This window comes from Vulpes vulpes, chromosome 10, assembly GCF_048418805.1.
Source record: "Vulpes vulpes isolate BD-2025 chromosome 10, VulVul3, whole genome shotgun sequence".
Taxonomy (NCBI): domain Eukaryota; kingdom Metazoa; phylum Chordata; class Mammalia; order Carnivora; family Canidae; genus Vulpes; species Vulpes vulpes.
The window spans coordinates 70,544,186-70,551,503 of NC_132789.1; the positions used below are offsets into that span (position 1 = coordinate 70,544,186).

The following is a 7,318-nucleotide window of genomic DNA, read 5'->3' on the forward strand; positions in this document are numbered from 1 at the left end:
TCCATCTTGTAGAATTGTTGAATTCTGAGTGCTCTTGACTATCTTCTCACCTTGGAGAAAGTGCATGTGCCAGAAAATATCTTCACTAGGAATTCAGAAGTAGAGAGCTTTGTGTGCTCACTATTAAAGGCTACTTAGTGGTCCTGGGCTTAAACAAGTTGGAGCTTTTTAAAATCAAAACACTTGAGGCAACCATCAACCAAAGTCTCCTTCACCTTCTGTCTTCTAGTCTACTGCCAGGACTTGAGAGGAACAGCCCTCTTCTTGGATTAAGAACCTGGAATTAAAAAAAAAAAAAAAAAAAAAAAAAGAACCTGGAATTCCAGCCCATCCTTCCAAAGAACCTGGAATTCCAGCCCATCCTTCCATTTTTCCCAATATCTCTCCTCCATAGGATGTCATCGGGTCAGTGATAGAAAATGATACTTACCACTTATAGTACAGGTAGCTTGGGACTCTTACCAAACCCCCCTAAACTTCAGTGCAGTGTCTTCATCTGTAAAACTGGTGATGATGAAGCCTACTTCATAAACCTAAGCCTGCACATTCAATGGGATAACATGTAGGGCACTTAGCACATACTAGGGCCCACAAAATATAGATTTGTAGGACAGCAGTTACAGTATAGCAGAGTCTAGTGCTGTTCGAACTTGACTCCCATGCTACTGATTTCCTCTTAGGCTACCAGGTCACCTTGACTAAGGCTTTAGACCCTGGAGTCTTCAGGAAAAGCTAAGTCTCTTCTGGACAGACCCCATGTCCCTTGTATTTCTATCCAGTGTAGGTAGAAGCTAATCTCTTCTCAACCTCTTACGTTGTGAGCTGGTTATTCCCATCTCCCAATCTCCGGCTCCCAAATATCTTGCATTAGTTTCTCTCTCAAGTTCCTGCCCAGGTCAGATTTCATGGTTCTGGTTTTTTTCCACAGCTGCTCTTAATTAATTCAAAATTTCCCTGGTTTTCTCTTAGGCCTTATTTTGTTTTCTCAGACACTTCTATTAAACTGCATCCTTTGTCCCTAAACACCTGGGATCCACATTGATTCTTCTGTTTCCACACAGTCTTACACTAAACAATTGCATGAGCATTAGTGAGCCTCTCAGGATAGGTGGGTAGAATGTTGGGTTGTATATGTGTTATTCGTTCCTTCATTCCTCATACACTACTTATTTAATAGTGTTGGTCCTTGATGTTTTTTAAATTTCAGGGGATATACGTACCACTATAAAATAAGTCTAGTCCTCAAGAAACTTAGTCTGGAGGAAGTTAAACAAAACTTTCAATACAATATGTCATAAAGTTTACAATAAATCCGTGGTTCACAACATTGGCTGCACATTAAAATCACCTGATTCACTAACTAGAGAAGCCTGACCCCAACCCGGACCAGTGTAATCAAGCTCCCTGAGCAGAGCCTGGGTATGGGCATATTTGACAGCTTTTCTGGTGATTCCATTGTGCAGCTGTTTGAGAATCCCTTGGATAGAGACAGACACATGGGATGCTTGAGACTACAAAGAAAAGGCTCCTATCCTAACGGATGAGCTACCAGAAGCTTCCATGGGGCAATGACACCCAAGCTAAATCTTAGCAGGTGGGCTGTCCAGGTGAACATGTGGGCAAGCCATTCCAAGCACAAAGGAACAAGGTGCGTGCATAGAACTGCAAATAATTCTGAGTTAAGAGAGTGCTGAAGTGTTTGGACTTTATCCAGCAAGGAAAGGGGAGCCATGGAAGGACAGTAGCAGGGAGATTGTATGATTAGTCTTCTGCACATGTGCAGTACCTAAGACATCAAGTGGGGAAGGAATTTCACTTTCCTCGTAACTTTACCCTTGCAAGAACTATCTCCCCTTTAATAAAACCTTCCAAACTGTTGGCACCTCCCTGGGTTTCAGACATTACAAACAGGAAACTCTACCCATGAGCTAACCTTTGCCCCATCCTTTCCTGAAACAAAGAACAGCTGTTCTCCCACTTGGATATGACTGGAGTACAGGAGGGACCCTTGGTATTCTCTGCTGACTGCAAAGAAATGACTTGGCTTTGCACAGATTAGTCACTGGTACATGCAGATGATTGCAGAATCAATTGCACTGAGACATTTTAGTTTTTAAAAGTGTTTTGTCTCTGAAAGGGTGCTGTCATCAGTGATGGGGGCACCCAGGGATCATAGCTGCTAGAGAGAAAACACAATGCATCCCCTGGGAGAGGGCCTGAACTTTAAAGAAATGAAGCAGTAATGACACTTGAGTGCTCTTTCTGTATTTTCAGCACACAAGTCCATTCACACATCAACCAAGTCTTTGGAACAGCTTTAGCTATTGTTTTGTGGTGGTGGATGTTATGTTCTTTCTGTTTGGGTTTTGTTTTTTGCCTTAAATCTAAGATACACTATCAGTTTAATGACAGTATTTCAGGGCAGAAGAAAGAGAAGGGAAAGAAGAAGGAGTGGGATGAGGAAGAGAAAAAGAAAAGAGGAGGAAATAAAAAGGAGAAGAAGAGGAACAGAAAAGATTCCATTTAATGTGTGTTTTAATTGTAAAATACTCTGATTCTAAGAAGGTCGAAGCAGATGTATGGGGATAATGTTGGGGAAAGGTCTGCTGTGTAATAAAAGTTCCCAGGAGGAAAACCAACAATTGTTAAAAGTACTAGGAATTTTACAATCGATGGCTTCCAAAGCTCTGCTTTCAGACAGAGAAATCGGAAGCCCAGGAAGGCTGGGAGATTTGCTTCAGGTTCTAGAGGGAGTCACTTGAGAATGAAGTCAGAGCCAGAAACCTTATCTCTCAACCTCAAGTTTGGTTTGTTTTCCATGACACCAGAATGCCCCCAGTAATTTTGGAGAAGAGAAAAATGATCTCATTATCTCTCCTCATATTTATAGCTGAGGGAACTATTCAGAGACAAAGAATGTAAATAAGTAAAATATATGATAACTAAGTAACTTTTAGGAAAGAAACAAGCAAAAGATCATGGTGCTCCAGTTCCTTACAAGCCCTTTTGTTAATTTATTCAATGGCTGTTATCAAGAGTACATGACACTTGCATATCAGATTGCATTTGGTGTGTCAAAATGACTGGTTTTACTTGTTTTTTAGTTCCTGAGGCTAATTATTATTTTTTAACACCTTTTGATATGCTAAATAAGGCCGATAAGAGCTGGATTTCTCATGTGTTTATTAGTCATCGCCATCATCTCACATGTTTTTTTTTTTTTTTTACTCCCTTCAAAGTGTCAATAAATGATTATATTTGAGCCTCATAAGAACATCGTAGAGCAGCTTTACCTGTATTGCTCCTGGGGAGCATATATTTCATGGGCAGAATGCTGCAGCATCAGACCTTATGGTTTCAAATCCTTCCTCTGTCCCTCACCAGCTGTGTGGCCTTGACTAAGTAGTCAACTCTCCTGGGCTTCAGTGCCTCACCTGTAATATGGCTGTTCCGTGCACCTGTTTTTAGAGTTGCACGGAGCAATCCATGCAAGTGATCAGGTCACCTGGTGTCCTCTAACTGTCCTGTGCTGCTAGCCAGGCCATGCATTCATAAATGATGTACATTTGGTCTCTAATAACTAACACTTCATGAATGCTTATTATGTGCCGAGTGTCACTCTAACAACTTCACAAGTGGTGATTCATTTGATTTTCATTATGACTGCTTGAGGTAAGAACTATTATTACTGTTTTACAAATGAGAAAATAGAGACACGGAGAGGAAAGTCACCTGTCCAAAGTCTCGCAGCTGAGAGACTGTAGAGTCAGGACTCCAACTCGGAAAGTTGGGCTCTGGGCTCTGCTTTGCTGCCTCTGGGGTTGGGCTGTGTGCCAGGGCCCAGGGCCGGCCCGCTGGGAGCTCATTGAACACCAAAGCAGGGTGATGACCCCTAAGACAGGCGAGCGCACTGCACAAGGGCGGCATGGGAGAGAGAGCTCTGCACTCTTCCTGGGAGCCTGGAAAAACAGCAGCTACCTCCAACCTCCTATTGTTCACATCTGCTTTCTGTGCTCTGTGTGGGCCACACACATACGTAGAGCTGAGAATCACAGTGTTACCAAACCTCCCCACGACACTTGCTGCTACTCTCTGCTGAGAAGTTACCCCCAGGTCCCTGACCATCTTTATAGACCAGTTCAGTCGTTTCCATGATAACCTTTCTAACGTCGTAAATTTGCTTTCCGGGGGTTGTCAAGCAAATATATTCCTGGCACTCAGTGAGAACTCCCTGTTCAAAATGCCACACGTTACAAAGCTGATGATTCAACACACATTTCTTGAGTGCATCCCACCTATAAGCTGCAGTGTTAGAAATGGATTCACACTCCTTTTACACTACCATGCCATCTTTCCCGAGAGTAAGGCCTGTGTTTCTTCTAAGTCTGAATATTGTCATACATATATTATGATTTCTGCTTTTGCAAAACAGGACATTGTTCAACCAAGTTCTTATGGGAGGAAGCACGGCCCAGCAAGCAGAACAATGATTTGAAAGTCCTGGGTTCTATTTTCAGCTCCAGTGTTGACTAGCTGTGCATTCAGCCCTAGGAAGGTCAAAGGCAGAATGGCCTTGTGCCGATGACTTTTTCTGTATGTACAGCTCTGGATGGAAAACAAATCAGGCATCTGGCTCTCAGCCTCGAAGAGCTATGGTCTTTGGAGAGAAGACGTGTAGTTACACTTTGTTTTCCTTTTTAAAGCAAAAGAACAGAACAAACTCTCTGGGGGGGAGAATGGGCTGGCAGAGAATGGAAGAGAGAAACTGAATAACCTTTTAAACAATCCAGGGGTTAAGGGATTGTTTGAGCCATTCAGATCAAAGAAGGCTCTTTGGGGGTAAGTTGGAGTTGACTGCCTTTGAAAACGGAAGGGGCTAAGGTTTGAAAGGTGTCTCCAAACTTGGACAATAATAGGAGTCCAGAACTCTGTCTGCAGGAGCCAGGCAAGACCACCAACAGGCAAGGCTTGTGGGCAAATTGGAAAGTATAGGCTTGCTCTAACGTGGTCGCTGCTACCTGGTACCAGCGGCCTGTCATGGTACCATGGAGAGAAGTGGCCGTTATTGCCCAAATAGCTGAGCCTTCTAGAGAAACTAGAGTTAGAATGTTGTCATTAAAACTCTTGGTTTTGGGGCAGTCCTGGTGGCTCAGTGGTTTAGCGCCGCCTACAGCCCAGGGCGCGATCCTGGAGACCTGGTATCGAGTCCCACGTCAGGCTCCCTGCATGGAGCCTGCTTCTCCCTCTGCCTGTGTCTCTCATAAAGAAATAAAATCTTGAAGAAAAAAAAAAAAAACTCTTGGTTTTTAAATGATGGAACCCAATCAACTTATAAAGAGGCACTGAGTAGGCAAAGCCAAGCATACCATAGTCTGGCCAATATACTTGCCATATCTCTTCTTCCTGGAGATGGGATGCTTGAATGCGGGTCAGAGAGTTGACATTCAATATGAACCGTCTTGGGACGCCTGGGTGACTCAGTGGTTGAGCATCTACCTTTGGCTCAGGGCATGATCTCGGATTCCCTGGATCGAGTCCCGCATCAGGCTCCTTGCAGGGAGCCTGCTTCTCCCTCTGCCTGTGTCTCTGCCTCTCTTTCTGTGTCTCTAATGAATAAATAAAATCTTTTTAAAAAAACATGAACCGCCTTTTCTTTTTTTAACTGTGACTCCTAACTCTAGTATAATTTCTGGTGGCCTTAGTATCTTTGGATTCATTTGGAACCAGTGCTGACAACAGGAGATGTCTAGGCAAACAAAGGTGCTGTAAATGTCAAACACAAATGAAAGCCAGAGGACAAGAGCAAGCCCCAGCATAGATAAGTATTTATAGGGGAAATTAATTTGTTGCCTGGTGGCCACGAACTGGGCAGTAGAGCAAAATGAGCCTTTTGCAAGTGAAATTCAATCTCTGTCCACATTCAAATGGCTGTAAAACTCACCATATGAAGCTAATAATTGGTGCATAAAACTAATACTTTCCATTTTTTTCTTTCTTATTTTGTAGGCTTTATGCATTATAAAAAACGTGATTAAGTCTCGGCAGTTATACTCCTGGCTGGTTCTTATTTCAACTTTGGTTCCTCTTGCTCATTTCTCATAAAAGATATTAGTGTGGATTGAGAATATTAAGTCATCTGCAATGGGAGGTTAAATGGGTCATTTGCTGTCGTAGAGGTGTTCCAGAAAAGGCCCAGTAAAGTAGATGCTAAGGAGACTCACAAAGCCAGGTGGTAGCTTACATATGAAGGGGCTTGCTAAGAGGTTATGGAAGTGGTTCTACCCATGTTATCACATTGGCAATCTCCAGCCCATCAAGTGTGACTTAAAAGAAGCAGATCCTGAAGATTATTTGGAAGCAGTAATCAATTTAATAAGTGTCCCCATCCTCTTTCTCCATGCCAACAGAAGTGTTTTTTCCTTAACACAAACCAAAAGAGAGAGATGTCAATGGAACCACTCATGCCAAGATCATGGCTGATGACCCATCCTGGGATGGTGAGAAGACCATTATCATCACCTGCAGCTTCATACCAGGCTCCTGCACATTGGCAGCCTATAAGCTGACCCCCAGTGGCTATGAATGGGGTTGCCAGAACACAGATAAGGGCAACAATCCCAAGGGCTATCTACCCTCACATTATGAGAGGGTCCAGATGCTGCTGTCAGATCGCTTCCTTGGCTTTTTTATGGTCCCTGCCCAGTCCTCATGGAACTACAACTTTATTGGTGTCCGGCATGATCCCAACACGAAGTATGAGCTGCAGCTGGCAAACCCTAAAGAGTTCTACCACGAGGTGCACAGACCTTCCCACTTCCTCAACTTCGCTCTCTTGCAAGAGGGTGAGGTCTACTCTGCAGACCGAGAAGACCTCTATGCCTAGTTGTTTCCTCACCTCCCCCTTTTCCACACTCCCCAAGACTGGAGCCTTTTACAAAACCCCAAAGAGAAGCTGGTGACATTCAGCAGCTTGGTTCCTTTTCTGCCTGTTTGTGCTTCTTGTAATTGATCTCTCATGGCATGTAGTCCTGAGCAAAATGTAATAATAAATTTTGTATAAATAGGAAAAAAAATGTCAATGGAACCGCTTGATATATGTCTTTGGGACTTTATAAAACATAGGAACTGATGTCTGACACATACTCAAAAACACAGGGGACTGTAGCCTGAACTGCTCTTCTCTGCAGTCCAGGACCAAGATATATTGGGGATAATGAGCACTTCCAGAATTTGGTGGCACAAATAAGGACCCTACTTAAGAAAGGTAGATTGGGTCATCTCGGAAGAGATGGTCTGGAAGGGTGACATGACCCCATTA

At 43.3% G+C, this 7,318-nt stretch overlaps 1 pseudogene; it reads left to right on the forward strand.

The window, feature by feature from the left end:
- Positions 1–6,460: 6,460 nt before the first annotated feature.
- LOC112915052 (pre-mRNA-processing-splicing factor 8 pseudogene) lies at positions 6,461–7,061 on the forward strand (annotated as a pseudogene).
- Positions 7,062–7,318: the final 257 nt, after the last annotated feature.